Source organism: Notolepis coatsorum (assembly GCF_963971535.1).
Source record: "Notolepis coatsorum genome assembly, chromosome: 15".
NCBI lineage: Eukaryota > Metazoa > Chordata > Actinopteri > Aulopiformes > Paralepididae > Notolepis > Notolepis coatsorum.
Window position 1 is genome coordinate 76514997 of NC_140179.1, and position 16513 is coordinate 76531509.

Sequence of the window (16513 nt, forward strand, 5' to 3'; positions counted from 1 at the left end):
CGCTGGGCCCGGTCCCCATGTCTTCTCCACTGCCTTGACACGTCTGTGTGATGAGGGGAGGCAAATAAAGGGAACGCTCGGGCAACTTTGGCTGGTCCCCATCTGTAATTATATGTAACGCTAAACTAGGCTAGCAACATATCACAGCTGTACTAATTATATGTAACGCTAAACTAGGCTAGCAGCATATCACAGCTGTAATTATATGTAACGCTAAACTAGGCTAGCAGCATATCACAGCTGTACTAATTATATGTAACGCTAAACTAGGCTAGCAACATATCACAGCTGTAATTATATGTAACGCTAAACTAGGCTAGCAGCATATCACAGCTGTACTAATTATATGTAACGCTAAACTAGGCTAGCAACATATCACAGCTGTAATTATATGTAACGCTAAACTAGGCTAGCAACATATCACAGCTGTAATTATATGTAACGCTAAACTAGGCTAGCAACATATCACAGCTGTAATTATATGTAACGCTAAACTAGGCTAGCAACATATCACAGCTGTACTAATTATATGTAACGCTAAACTAGGCTAGCAACATATCACAGCTGTAATTATATGTAACGCTAAACTAGGCTAGCAGCATATCACAGCTGTAATTATATGTAACGCTAAACTAGGCTAGCAACATATCACAGCTGTAATTATATGTAACGCTAAACTAGGCTAGCAACATATCACAGCTGTAATTATATGTAACGCTAAACTAGGCTAGCAACATATCACAGCTGTAATTATATGTAACGCTAAACTAGGCTAGCAACATATCACAGCTGTAATTATATGTAACGCTAAACTAGGCTAGCAGCATATCACAGCTGTAATTATATGTAACGCTAAACTAGGCTAGCAACATATCACAGCTGTAATTATATGTAACGCTAAACTAGGCTAGCAGCATATCACAGCTGTAATTAGGCCCAGATTCATGCTTTTGTCTCATCACGTCTGGACTACTGTAATGCACTTTTTTCAGGCCTACCTAATTCAAGCATCAAAAATCTTCAACTCGTGCAAAATGCGGCTGCACGGATACTAACTAGAACTAGAAAATTTGATCACATCACACCAGTTTTGTCCGCCCTACACTGGCTTCCTATCCAAGCCCGTTCTGACTTTAAAGTGTTACTCCTCACCTACAAAATTTTAAATGGGCTTGCACCGCTCTATCTATCCGATCTCATCTCCCGATACTCACCCGCTCGTGCTCTGCGCTCACAAAATGCGGGGCTTCTATCGACCCCTAGGGTTAAAAAGAAATCCGCCGGCCACAGAGCCTTTGTCTACCGCGCTCCCTACCTGTGGAACAAATTACCTGCCATCATCAGGGGCGCCTGCTCTGTCGAAGCTTTTAAATCCCTGCTTAAGACTCATCTTTTCTCTCTCTCCTTCAACCTACCCTGATCTCACCTGGTCGGGGACTGACCTTTAGATTAATCTGTGTAGTTTAGTTATGGTACAGGGTACTACATGGTACCACTGGGTAGTTTACTACAGGGTAGTTTAGTTAGGGTACAGGGTACTACATGGTACTACATGGTACTACATGGTACTACATGGCACTACAGGGTTCTACATGGCTCTACGTGGCACTACAGGGTACCACAGGGCACTACAGGGTACTACATGACACTACAGGGTACTACAGGGTACTACAGGGTACTACATGGCACTACATGGCACTACAGGGTACTATAGGGTACTACATTGCACTACGGGGTACTACATGGTACTACATGGCACTACAGGGTACTACATGTCTGCTCCTTTGCAGCACCACAAACATGGGAACTCTCTAACTCTTCCCCCCCCCCTCTCCCCCCCCCCCCTTCCCCCCCCCCCCCCTTCTCTCTGAGTGCCCGTCTCCTGGCGCTGACTAAGGTGATGGATGCCTCGGGGTCTTGGCCAAGATTGTAGTGACTGCTCTACATGCACCTCCGAGGCCTTGGATCAGTTATTCACCGCCGTCTGTCCGTGGTCCTGTCAACTGATTAACAGTATTAACAGACTGTTAACAGATTAACAGTCAATGCGGTTTCATTGCTGGGTTAAGTACTTCCATTTCTATTCACATAATACGCCTACTTCATATATCTACTCCATTCACATATATGCCTACCACTTGTATCTATTGCTATGTCCGCCTACTACAATCTCATGAGCTGTCTAACGCCTGTCCCGTCTCCCTGTCTCCCTATGACTTGCTGTCCTGGAGTGTTGACCGGAGTGTTGGACGTCCCGTGACGAAGGCCGGGAGGTTGCGACCCCCTCTGCGTGCCCCCCTGTCTCCGGAGGTCTCGTAGTGGTGACCGGAGTGCCGGATGTCCCGCGATGATGTCGGGGAGTTCGTGACCCTCTCTGCGCCGCCCCCTATCTCCCTGTCTCCGGCTGTCCCTGAGCAACGACCGGAGTGTTAAATGTCCCTTGACTAAGACGGGGAGGATGTGACCCTCTTTGCGCCGCCCCTGTGCCTCAAATAGATTGCTATCAGCTCTATCTTTAATCTTTCAAAATGTTCAGTTGCTATCGCTATTAGCTCTATCTTTAATTTTTCTAAATGTACAGTTGCTATTGCATGCACTCATCTGTGTTCCACTACACACATGAGTGCATGCTTACCAACTGTCCGTCTGCAACATTACTATCACCAACATCTAAGAAGGGAGATCCCCCCTTGAATGGCCCTTCTAAGGTTTCTCTCATCCACACTGCCTGTGGAGCTTTTTTCCCTATTGTTAGGTTTTAGTGAGTTTTTCCTTACCTTCGCGTGGGGTATGTCTGGGAGTGCTTGCATTCTTTCATTTATTTGCATCCATCTAAAAATGTTTGCACCTTATGGTGTTCTTGTTCTGTTCTTGACTTATTGTTATGTTTTCTTCTTGACTTGTTTAAAGAAGATCTGTACGGCCCATGGGGACATTAACGTGTGTTGTCGGGCCCTATAAATAAATTTGATTTGATTTGATTTGATATGTAACGCTAAACTAGGCTAGCAGCATATCACAGCTGTAATTATATGTAACGCTAAACTAGGCTAGCAACATATCACAGCTGTAATTATATGTAACGCTACACTAGGCTAGCAACATATCACAGCTGTAATTATATGTAACGCTACACTAGGCTAGCAACATATCACAGCTGTTTTATATGTAACGCTACACTAGGCTAGCAACATATCACATCTGTAATTATATGTAACGCTAAACTAGGCTAGCAACATATCACAGCTGTAATTATATATGTAACGCTAAACTAGGCTAGCAACATCACAGCTGTATCATATGTAATGCTAGTAACATATCACAGCTGTAATATATGTAACACTACACTAGCAACATATCACATCTGTATGTAACGCTATGCTAGAAACATATCACATCTGTAATATATGTAACGCTACGCTAGCAACATATCACAGCTGTAGTAATGCTATGCTAGCAACATATTACAGCTGTAATATATGTAATGATACGCTAGCAACATATCACATCTGTATGTAACGCTATGCTAGCAACATATCACATCTGTCATATATGTAACGCTATGCTAGCAACATATCACCGCTGTAATATATGTAATGCTATGCTAGCAACATATCACAGCTGCTATATATGTAATGCTAAGCTAGCAACATATCACATCTGTAATATATGTAATGCTAAGCTAGCAACATATCACATCTGTAATATATGTAACGCTATGCTAGCAACATATCACAGCTGTAATATATGTAACGTTATGCTAGCAACATATCACAGCTGTAATATATGTAATGCTACGCTAGCAACATATCACAGCTGTAATATATGTAACGTTACTGTAACTGAGGGGTACAATTCCCTGACTGTATTAATAAGTATGGTATCATTAAACCACTACTGTCTTATGTACATTACTACTGGCCATACAGTACACAGGTATCTTATGATGAACACTTCCCACAATGACTCGGTTCCACACAAAACTGGGTTTAAGTATTTATTAGCAGCAATGATAGTACATAATATACTTTACTTTGGATGCGCTTATAAGGCAAAGGAATGTGCGTAAGCAAATCAATAACGTATGTCCATTCTCATATTACGCAGGAGATAATAATACAACCTGAATCTTAGGAATTATATCTATGGTACAATAGCAAGGCAGCGGGAGATACTAGTAGGGTTCCCACCGGTTGTAAGCCAGCAGGGGGAGGAAATGTTCGAATGCAAAGTCTGGATCAACGGGGACTCAATAAGCTCCTGCTATGGGAGGCGGTATTACTCCCTTGATCGGCAGACGAAAAGCAGCACCTGTAATCCAAGTATGCGTGCAGCATAGGTGAACGCCAGCCAGCCTCTCCAAGAGACGGGCTCGAGTGATGTTCCTCACGTCACGGGTAAATCCCACACAGTAGTGGGGTGTAGACGATTCTTCTCCGCTCCAACATCCACAGGACCAAAGCAATAATCCAGCTGGAAAGGGCTCTGCGTTCACCGGTGTAGATTCTCCGGTGCGCGGTACTTCACATTAACTAGGTCGAACTTGACGTTATTCCACTAAGCTCTGACACTTTACTATCCTATTCGCACGCGGTTATAAGTGCTCTATTTAGATGCACGGTTGCTCCCTTCACTTGGTCATTGACTCGTGATGAAGGCTTTACGTTTGAGGGTAACACGTTTCTAGGTTAACTCGTTCGAGAGTAACTTGACTTTAGGCTAAGTGCTGCTGTCTCAATGCTCTATTTGGGGCCAAACGGGCCCTACTTCACCGCACGTTGTATCGTGGGTGAGGCTTCAACTTATCGGGTAGCATACTTCTGTATTCACCTGCGCCGTATTTATACGTTAGGTGAACAAACTAGTACCAGCTTTATTCCTGTCTCATATCCTTGCGCAGAGCCGTTCATGTCCAGGCAAGTCTTTGACGGTGACTTTGAAATAGACCTTGGGGGTATGGCAGTGGCGCTGGTGGAACGCTATCCAATAAGAGAACGAAATATTATGGTCTGTACTAGGTTAAAGGGATATTCCGTGTATATGTACAACGAATACACAAGGGATATCAGACGATATACAAATATTATGCAATATATATCAATCAGTAAATATATATATTCGGTTTAATCTGATCCTTCGTAACAGCCGCCTCCTAATTAGTCCCACCTAATTAGATAAGCAGAGACAGATTAACCGCACTGTCCACTACTCAATGTCCGTTGTGAGGGTAGGGCAGTTCACAAAGTCAGTGGGTCATGGTCGTCATTAAGTGAGTCGGGGAGCCTTGGCAACTCTATCAGCCTCGCCACGGGTCGGGTGTATGTCCGCCCCTGGCCGAGCACTTCTGCCGCTCTGACCATTCCGTCGGCACCAGTGGTCACTTTGCTTACGCGGCCGGCCGGCCACGCAGCTCGGGGTAGTGACTGGTCTATGATCATGACGACTGGACGGGATGAAGGGGGGTTTAGGAGGAAGCGGGCCTGAGACTGCTTTGATCTGTGCTTGGCTGTGCCTCCTCCTCCTCCGTCTGTTTCTCTTGTTTGCTCTGTACCCCGTCTGAGGAGGGGCCGGTTCTGGCCGCCCCGTCAAGGAGTCGCTTGGGGTGCTAGGTTCGAGGTCAGCTACGTCTGGAGCGCAGCTGAGGGGGGTGGAGTTCCGAACTCCCTCTTGTGCCCACGGTTCTCTCACAGGCCTCTCGCTTAATGTCAATAGCCTCTCAACGGGCTGTACGAGAGAGTGGCCGGTGTCGCTCACCTTTGTGTGTAGGCAGCGTGTAGACGTGGGTTGACTGTCAAGTCCGTAGAGGGGGCCCTGGAGCGTCCATCCCAGTCGGGTCTGAACCGCGACTGGGCATCCTTTGGGTCCGATGTGGGCCGCCTCAATTGGGAGAATGAGGTCCGCGTGGTCGGAGCCGATGAGCAGGGTCAGTGTGGCGCCGTCGATAAGCGGTATAGGTAGTTGACGTAGGTGCACATACTTCGCCATCAGCTGTGGGATGGGGTAGGTGTACTGGGATAGGCCTATGTCGTGGCTGGTGAAGACCTTGGTTATACTATACTGCTTCTCGGGCTGGTCCACCGCTGCTATCTTGAAGGAGACCTTCTCACCTTTTATGGTCTTCTGGTCCCTTCTGATGGTGCGTATTGTCATGGTACCTTTGGCACCCCGCAGGCCCAACTGGGCTGCTGCGGAAGCGAGGAGGAGAGTCTTTTCAGACCCATCGTCCAGGACGGCGTAAGTGTCCAGGACCTTGTCCTCGTAGCTCAGGAGCACTCTGACCACTTTGATGAGCACTCGGGGGGTCCCGCTATGCTGGTCAATGTGGAGCACTCCTGTGCTTTGGGTCGTCTGGGGTGGTGCCGACTCGCGGTCGTCCGAGTAGCACCGTGACTCCCAGTGTCTGCTGTAGCGGTCGGAACAGTAGGGAGCGGTCTGGTGGATCTTTGGTACTGGTGCCACCGCCTCGGCATGGTACATTACCATGACGGGCCCACTCTGTTGTCCTGGCTGACGCTTGTTGATGTCATGCAGGACCTCCAAGTGGGTGCCGCCGCACCTGCCGCACTTCTTCTTCAAGCGGCACGCAGCTGCCATGTGGCTGCGCGCGCAGCGGAAGCAGCGGCGGTGGTCCTTGATCCACTGACTCACCTCATCCGTGGTCAGCTTCTTGAAATCGTCGCATTGATACAGCCGATGTTCCCCTTCACAGTACTGGCATTCAATCTTCCACTCCTCTTTCGTCGAGGGGGTGTCGTGGTTCTTGTGCTGCGGTACTGATTCGGCTTGGTGCATAACGGTCACCGACCGGCGGTTATCATTTAATCCCCGAGGTCCTGGTCTTGGGCTTGGTCCACTCCATACGAACGTGTCCAGTCGTAAGCTGCTGACCTCCCTGGCGAGGAACTCAGACAGGTCTAGGAGGGATGCCTCTGGGCCGTTGGGGTCACGGTGGTCTCTCTGCCGCCGAAAACGCTCTTGTCGGGCGGGAGGGAGCTTCTCTAATATTCTCTCTACATTAGAGTTAGCGTACAGTTCGTATATCCCCTTTTCCTTTTGGGCCCCCAGCATCCCTACCAGGGACTGTACCTTGATAGAGAGGTCATCCAATGCTCTGTTGTCTCTGGCTGGGGGGAGACGGTCAATGTCTCTTATCTCCTGTATCACGTAGTCCCATATGCGTCCATAACGTTGGTCGAGGGCTACTAGCGCCGCAGTGTATGGGGTAGTAGAGTTGGAATATGCCAGCGCTATATTGTGCGCTCTGGGCACCTTCAGGTGCTTGAGTAGGATAGCATACTTGTACGTTTCATCCGGTACATCGGACATCATTGTCTCTAAGCACATTCGTAGCTCTGTGTACTGTGCTCTGTTCTCGTGTGTGAAGTCCGGGAACGTCGGTGTGCCAAGGTACGATGCCATGGATGGCTGGCACATCGGTGAGCGTTGGGGGAGAGCTTTGTGTTTTCCCCTACTTTATTTAGACAGCGGGAAAGGCAGAGAGAGAGACAGAGAGAAACAGGGGAGACACGGGAGAGGAAGGCCCCAGGTCGGGACTCGATCCCATGCCAGCAGAGGGAACACATGGTTCCAGTCTCAACCGCTGCTAACTACACCGTCCCCAGGCATAGAGCACAGCAGTCTTTCACATGTGCACAACATACACAATGCTGAGGTACGGTACACACATATACAGGAATACTGTACACGTATATATACAGGTAATACAAAGCAACAATGCTCATCCTCTAGCTCGTCAGAATTTTGCCTGTGTGAGGCGGCTGGGTGGCGCAGCGGACAAGGCGCTCGTCACCAACGCAAGAGACACTGGTATCGAATCCAGCTGTCAGCGTTGCTTCCGGCTTGGCCGGCCGTCATACTGGCTCGATTGGCAGAGTCAGCGGGAGGGAAGCCGGTGGGTGGGTCTGGGTCATTGTGGACAGTGACTCCTACAGTTCGGTCGGGGCGCCTGCACAGCGAGGGAAGGATCTAAGAGAGGTAGTGTGACCTTTCACATGTTACACTCTCTCAGTGAGAGTCCGTGCTGCCAGGTGAAAAGAAGCGGTGGGCTGGGTACACATGTGTCGGAGGAAGCATGTGATAGTCTCCGCTCTCCGCCCTCCCGGACCGACGGTAGGGGGTAGAGTGCGCAACGACCAGGAAGGGGATTGGGAATTGGCATAACGACTAACATTGGGAGGGGAGAAAAACGAAAAAAAGGAGGAAAAAGATTTTTTTTTAATTTTTTTTTTAAGAATTTAGCCCGTGTGGACATTGGGAGAAGGATGAGTTTCTTCACTGTTTCAGTAGTAAAGGATGTGATCTCACCCGCTAAAAATCCAACCTATGTCGCTTGCTGCTCATGACTTAATCCAGGCTTCCCCTTTGTGCTAAGTGTCCCCCCCCCCCTCTTCCTCTACCCCTCCCCTCCTTTCCTCTCTCTCTCTCTCCGGGTCCCTCTCTCCTTCCACACTCCTCCTGAGTACTATGGGAGGAGAATAGGGTAATGTTCTCAGGGGACTCTGGTTAGGAGCGAGGGGCGAGCAAGATGCCGGACGTCAAGACTAGTATACAGGCTTAGGGAAGAGGGGTGGGCAGGGGTGTAAAGTACTTGAGTAATTGTACTTCGTTACAATACTTAAGTACTGTTTTTTGGGATTTGTACTTTACTCGAGTATTATTAGGTTTGTATACTTGTACTTTTACTCAATTACATTTCAGAGAGAAAAAAAACATTTTTACTTTTACTTTTTACTCCTTACATTTAAAATGCAGACCTACAAAGTACAAAGTACAAATCTAGCAGGTCCAACTATTTTAATTAGTATATTTATAGTATAGTATATAGTATTATAGTATAACACCTGCTATCAGAAGAATAGACAGTCAGAGTGACAAGCTACAGAAGATGGCCACAAACAATAGAGTGAAGAGTGATGAAGAGGACGAAACGGTTAAAATGAATACTTGGCCCACAATGGAATGAGTTTGAGACCCCATGTCTATCCTTTTCAATAAAAAAATTGTTTTTACTTTAACTTTTTAGTACTTTTACTCGTGTGTTTTTAGCCAGATACTCTGACTTTTACTTGAGTACGATTTTGAGACGGTACCCATACTTTCACATAAGTATAATTTCTGGGTACTTTTTACACTCCTGGTACAGGCTTTAGGGAAGAGGGGTGGGGGTTGTCGGGACACACAGCCACTGACCCGGGGGCCCTAGACATGGAAAAGAAACCCCTCTTGTTCAAGAACCCAGACTGAAAGACCAGGCCCGGATGTTGCTATCTGTCCCGTCATTGTCTCTTCCAAATGTTGGCATTTGGGTTTGAATGATATCTTTCAGTTTAGCCAAAACATTCCAAATACGGACACACAGTGTGGGGGAAACACCCTCTTTTTTTTCCTCTCCCTGGGCTGATTTGATGACTCTGTTTTCCGATCTTGCTAGCTCTGCAGTTAGCTGCAAATTAACTGTTTGCATGCACCACAAGACTTGATCACATTCCAAAAGGACTCACGATCACAAGTTACTCAAGAGATCATGTTTACTGAGTTACTACTTGTTTTCAACCCTAACGTCACTGAATACCTCAGTGCTATTGTCATGTTGTTGGTAATAACCCTAATAATCCATTATCAGATTATCACATGGTGAAGAACGGGACTCCAAAAGTGGAACATGTGAGTGTTTTCTCACGCGTCCAACCCCTAATTTCACTTAGAAAAAAACACCTTCTTTCCCACATCTCTGTGGCAGCCACTCTGCGGTGAGTGGTCGGCGACAGGGCCCAGCTTTGATGTGTGGCACTCTCTTGAGAGAGGCCTGCTCCGCCAGGTGCTGATAGCATGACAGGAATAGCATGCGAAAGAGCAAGAACACACAATCATCATCCATGATCATGTATGTAGCGTACTTTACATGTTTGGGGCCGTGGGGATTGGGGTGGGGTGGGGTGGGGGGTGGGGGTAGCCTACTTCCAATAGGGTGTAATCAGTTGATGTGGAAGCATACAGTATGCGCACCATGTGACGGACAGAGGCCACTTTATCTTCTTCTCTGGCTGAAAAAACACACCAGCTATCAGTCAGCACTGGGAGGAGCGTTCACCACTGTTCACACCACAGCATTCCAACCATAGCATCATCTTCTCTGGTCCCAGTAAACCCAAACAGGCAGCTTGACTCATATAGCGCACGGTAGCCATAGAGCTTGAATCGATAGAGCGGCCATTTCCCCTTCAAATCTATGTTCTTGAACGGTCATTAGGCTGGTGGCGCCCCCAAAACTATTGTTACCATAATTTATTGATATTGTCATAGAGATTAGTCTCAGTTTTGGGGCATGAGGAGGATCGGAAATTGATACGTCGACGTGGCAGAGGCATGGGCCTCGGATGAATATATCGGTGGCAAGCTGTAATGAGCGTTTCAACATTCATGCTTATTTCTCTGATTGTGGCTGCGTTCGTTTTGCCTCCTGACGCTCCATATTGCAATAAAAAAGCGTGACGACTCCATTGGAGCACAAAATACCACAGGAATTTATGAATGGTTCAGATAACAGATGTGTGACGCAGGGAAGATTAAAATATCAATAAATTGGTCAGTTGCATGTTAATCCCTCCTGCAAGCATGTAAATAAAGAAGCACGTAATTTGTGATAAGCTGTGACCAATCTGGCTACAGGAAACCCCCCATTCCTACTGTTTTTATATTTTTTTATGTCTTTATTTTTATTTGTACAGTATCTAAACTCGGGAGTCAATTGCGGGGGACCCTCATTTTCAATGACGAGTTTACATGATGGCATCAACAAATCCAAACACATACACAAATGTAAATATTTTTTATTATTATAATAAACAGTTAAAAATATATAAATACAGTAGTAGTGGCATCATGCAATTGTGACAGAATCAAGCAGAACATCTACAGGTCGACAGTGGACGGCCATTGATAGAAAATCAGAAGCATCCAAGAGAGAGCGGCTGGGTGGCGCAGCGGACATTGCGCTCGTCACCAACGCAAGAGACACCGGTATCGAATCCGGCTGTCAGCGTTGCCTCCGGCTTGGGCCGGCCGTCATACTGACTCAATTAGCAGAGTCAGCGGGAGGGGAGTCGATGGGTGGTGATCTGGTCGTTGTAAACAGCGACTCCTACAGGTCGGTCAGGGCGCCTGCACAGCAGAGACAGGAAAATGGCGGGGGCAGTGTGAGCCTCCTATGCGTTACTCCTCGCCAATGAGAGTCCACGCTGGCAGGTGGAAAGATGTGACTGGCTGCCTCCACATGTATCGGAGGCAGGGGCGTAGCTGTAGATTGTGGGCCCCATGAAAGAATGTATCTGTAGGCCCCAGTGAATGCGAGCGCACGTAAGCGCGCGAGCAAAAAAAAATTTGGCCATTTATTTATTGATGAAAACGCATAATATGGTTTTTACCTATACATTCGGATCAGCAGTTCAGCACCTGCACTGTTGGTGGGTGAGCCTAGTAAAGGATGTCGCATTGCGTTCATCTTCAATGAATGGACCAATGCAATAGTCTACCAAAGCCCCCCCTCTCTCTCTATATATCTCACACACACACACACACACACACACACACACACACACACACACACACACACACACACACACACACACACACACACACACACACACACACACACACACACACACACACACACACACACACACACACACACACACACACACACACACACACACACACACACACACACTTCAGAAACAAACATAGTATCAATGAGAGCATCAATAAATACACCTGAGTGATGTCTACTAAAATAAAAAAAAATAAAAAAAAATGCTGGGCCCCCCCCCCAGTGCTGGGCCCTTGGAATCATCCTAAGCTACCCCCCCCCCCCCCCCAGCTACGCCCCTGATCGGAGGGGACATGTGATGGGCTTCTATCCTCCCTACGACCGGCCAGTGGGGGGCACATGCGAGCAACGATCAGGACAGGGGAGGGAGAATTGGCACGAGAGGAAAATTGGGATGGGAGAAAAATCACAGAAAAAGGAGGAGAAAAAGTAGGTTAAAAAAAAAAGCATGCAAGAGAGACAAGGGAACTAAGTTTTTGGTCAAGTCCATGATGCTGCTGCATCAACACAAAAAGCAGTCTTGCCACTCAGTCCTGCAGTCGCTCAGTCCTACAGTAGCATGAAGAACCAGTCACGTGGAGCGTGTTCTGTGTGGGCCAGTATTCCAGTGAAACATAGATGAGATATAGGATGGTGCTTTACAGAGCAGAGCTTTATAAATGTACAGATACCAATGATTATCACATCTGTCAGTAAGTGAAGTTAGTTACTTGCTGCTAGGGCTGACCTCGACTAGTTGAATAGTCGACTAATCAATCGATAGGAGCCGTAGTCGACTGCCAACCTCTTAGTCGAATGCAATTATCATTCTTTCCAAAAGCAAAGAGGCCTAGAAGTATGGCTAACGCTAATGACGCGCATACCAGCGAGGCTAACTGCCTAAGAAAACGGGCACAGAGGCACTGAAAGAGGATTTCACACACTAGACATATCAAGATGTATCCATCAGTGGACCAATTGCATGCTTTCGCAGAGGACAAGAAGCCTTCAGTCGACTTATTCAGACATTAAGCACCCCCACAGCCCAAATGGAATGACGCCCCCCCCCCCCCCAAAAAAAATTATAATATCGGCAAATCAAAGTCGACTATACAAATCCTTTGTCGGGGACAGGCCTACTTGCTGCCTTGATATGTGCCTCAATCTGAGCATGCTAGCCATTATCCTTATGCAGTTATCTAGTGGCAAAGTTGTAAAGCAAGTATAGCTTGTGTCAGTCCGACCTACGTTATACAAGTTACGTCTCGTCACATTTGACCTTTGATTATAGCAAAGATAGTAGATAAGAAAAGATAACGCATTCAAAGCGGTGCCAGTGGGGTGAAAATGGAACAGTTCCGGTCTCCTAATTGGGCGGGACCTTTACACTGGCGCTATCCCTATTCGTTCGCTTTGAGATCGCCAGTCTCCTAAGGTGGCGGAGGCAGTAAGCCAACCAATGCTGCGCCTTGTCTAGCTCACGTGATGAATTACAGGAAATTATTCAGTCGCAGCGTCTCCGATTATAGTGCCACTGTTACAGGTACCAGGATATGGCACCTGATAGCAGAGATATGTTTAACCTATGAAACAGGTTGTAGTTAGTCATTGAACAAAGGAAGGCGCAGACATGGTGTTACTGGTTCTGAGTCCTCCCCGGTTGTGTATTTCAACAACATTCATTTATTCATGAGAATATTCAATCAATCATCATCATAACATTGTACCATAATTTAGTTCAATCATTTACATTACTTTTAATACATTCAATTATAGTTTCATTCTTGTCATTACTTCAAAAGCATATTCATCATTGCAACACACATTCTACCCTTTTAGGATACCCTGGTTCACTTCAATAGCATTTTCCTTTCAAATGTAGTTATCCAGCATTATATACTGTACATTGTAATTAATTATGTCTTTATACATACTTGACGTCTTAAGTATAAGTGTTGTGAAGGATCAGATTAAACCGAATATATATATTTATTTATGGATATATATTTAATAGTATTTGTATATCGTTTGATATCCCCTGCATATTCCTTGTACAATATGCACTGAATATCCCTTTAGTCTACTAAACAGCCCATAATAGTTTCATTCTACCATTGGACGAGAACCTGGCGCCAGCAGCCATACCCCTAGGTTCAAGTTCAATCGTGCCGACCAACATGTCGTGGCAAGCCCGGTTCCGCGTAGGAATACGTCTGGCGAAATACGAATGGTACTATTTGTTCACAGCGCATATATATATGGCGCAAGTAAAGTAGAACTTTCTTTTAGTCCATTAGTTCTTTACCCTCCAACCTAGTAACAGACGCGAAGCCTCACCCACGACGCACGTGTGGTGCAGTAAGGCCTACTTGGCCTCAGAATAGGCATTGAGATATCGTGTGGATTAATAGTTGAATTGTCATAGTTTGGCACTATACCGTCGAGTTGGACGTATTTCTATTAAGCTAATAATAGTCTATTATGTATGGTGCATCGTTCGGTTAGAGTTATAAAGTGAGCAGCACCCCCATCGTTCCTGACGTTATCTGGAGTCTTAACCAGGCTGGGCAGACCACTTGTGGTGCTTGCATCCGAGGAGCTCCGGGCCAGGACGAGTGGACCTGTACATTGGATTACTTTACCCGGACGACGGCGAGCCTTCCACGGCTTGGATTATCTACATGCTTTGGGTGCTTTGATTATTCCATGGATAACGGCCAACACTGCTGAGTGTTGGAACTACCCCCCGGAGAGGAGTCCAGGTGAGACGGCGCTCTACACCAGTGAGGTCGCCTCACGTCTCTCCGTTGTGGACCGGCAGCTACCGTCCACCAGAGGGTCCAGCTGTATTCGTCTGCGGACCGAGGTTCTGTGGGCATCGTGTTCAGGACTCTGAATTCTCCCAAGAAATCGTCGGCCAGATGGGATACCGCCAGCGGCTCTTCTAACCCCCCCTCCTACTGTCTTACAACCAGCGGGACCCCCCCCCCCCTTAGTGTATCCAGCTATAATCATTTAAGTACCATCGCTATAGTTCCCTAAAGAACCGGGTTGTATACTTACTCCCTGCGTAACCAGAGATTGGACATTCAATGTTGATTTACCTACGAATACTCATTTGCCATACAAGTGCATTTCAAATCATAAATGTCATCAAGTGAACGTTGTATATACCCTTTGCTATATAAAATATTCGATTTGTACATTTGTGTGGACTTCGTTTCATCAGGTGGGAAAGTGTTCATCATATCTATATCATGTACTGGATGGCCAGAAGTTAAAGTACAAGAGGTAGTGGTTTAATAATACCATACTTATCAATACAGTCAGGGAATTGTACCCCTCAGTTACAATTGGTCCTTCGAGCCGGAGGGTAACTAGTGTAATATTAATATAGTGTTATTAATATTAAAATGGCCTATGATGAACACTCCACGAAACGGTCCTCCTAACGTAGAACGCCCGCAGCGCAGACGACAGCCACCTCAGTACTTAGAGGATTACGCTGTCAGTCAACTACCTAGCCTTCGACAAACGGTAAACGCGGTAAAAGTAGAAAGTAAAATTATGTCTGACCTTAACGACCAGGTTTCCCCGACCACAGAGGCCCTAGTAGGTTCTAATGTAACTGACCAAGCTCACGGTGGGGACCAGGAGGGAGCTGACATGCCTTTACCCCCCGCCAATACCGAAGAAGTAGTCCCCGACCAGCCCCGGGAGGAAGACAACCCTACAGAGAGAGAACTCTGCACGGAAGAAGAGGAGGAGAGCGCCGAGGAAATAGAGCTCCAGGACTCCCCAACGAGTACACCCAGGAGCGGCTCACCCAGGAGCGGCTCACCTCCACAACCGCCTTCCCCCAGCGAAGCGGAGAGGATGCTACAACAGGCGTTCCTCGTCAGCCTGACAGCCTCTACCGAACGCGATCGACTTCAGGGTGAACGCGATCGACTTCAGGGCGAACGCGATCGACTCCAAGCACAGCAACGGAGCGAAGAAGAGCGCATACGCCTGGAGATGAGACGCCTTCAGACGGAAGAGAATATGGCAAGAGACCAGGCCGACGCCCAGCGCGCCGCTGCCGGTGCCCAAAGAGAAGCAGATCTCACCAAGCGCGAAGTCGAGCGCGACAAGTTACAAGCGCAGCTAATGGAGCAGCTGATCCTCAAGGCAACACCCTCTCCCTCCGCCAGGGGTTCAAGGAACTCGTCGAGACAACAGTCAAGGGCAGCGTCTCCTAACCGAGCAAGCGACCCTGAACTTGACCAACAGACCAAGCCTATACCCCCCGCAGACCCCCTTCCCAGACCGGTCCAAGCGAGACCCAGCTACAAGGAAGGAGCGGCATACACTGCGGAGAAACTAAATAAACGACTACAGGATCTGGAAGACCTGATAGAGGAAGAAGAGGGAGAGGAGGAGAACCAAGCCCGACGACAGCACAGTACTCCACCGGACCAGGAGGTCCAGTACAGCCCAGGCTATACCCCCGCGGCGCTGCGCTACAGACCCCCAACTCTATTCACGGGTGAGCACGACGCACGACTAGCCCCGAGGAATAGCACCTGGACCAGCGGGCCATGGTACCCTGTCGGTACCAGCCCACAGAGAGGCGCAAGAGGGGACTCGCCTAGGAGGTCTCTCCCCCAACGCTCACCGATGTATCAGCCATCCACGGCGTCATACATTGCCACGCCGTCGTTTCCAGACTTCACCTATGAGAATCGAGCACAGTACACGGAGCTCCGGATGTGCTTAGAGACAATGATGGTGGATGTCGCTGATGAACGCCACAAGTATGCAATATTACTGAAGCACCTGAAAGTACCGCGAGCGCACAGTATAGCGCTAGCCTATGCCACCTCTACGACCCCATACACCGCGGCCCTAGCAGCGCTGGACCAGAGA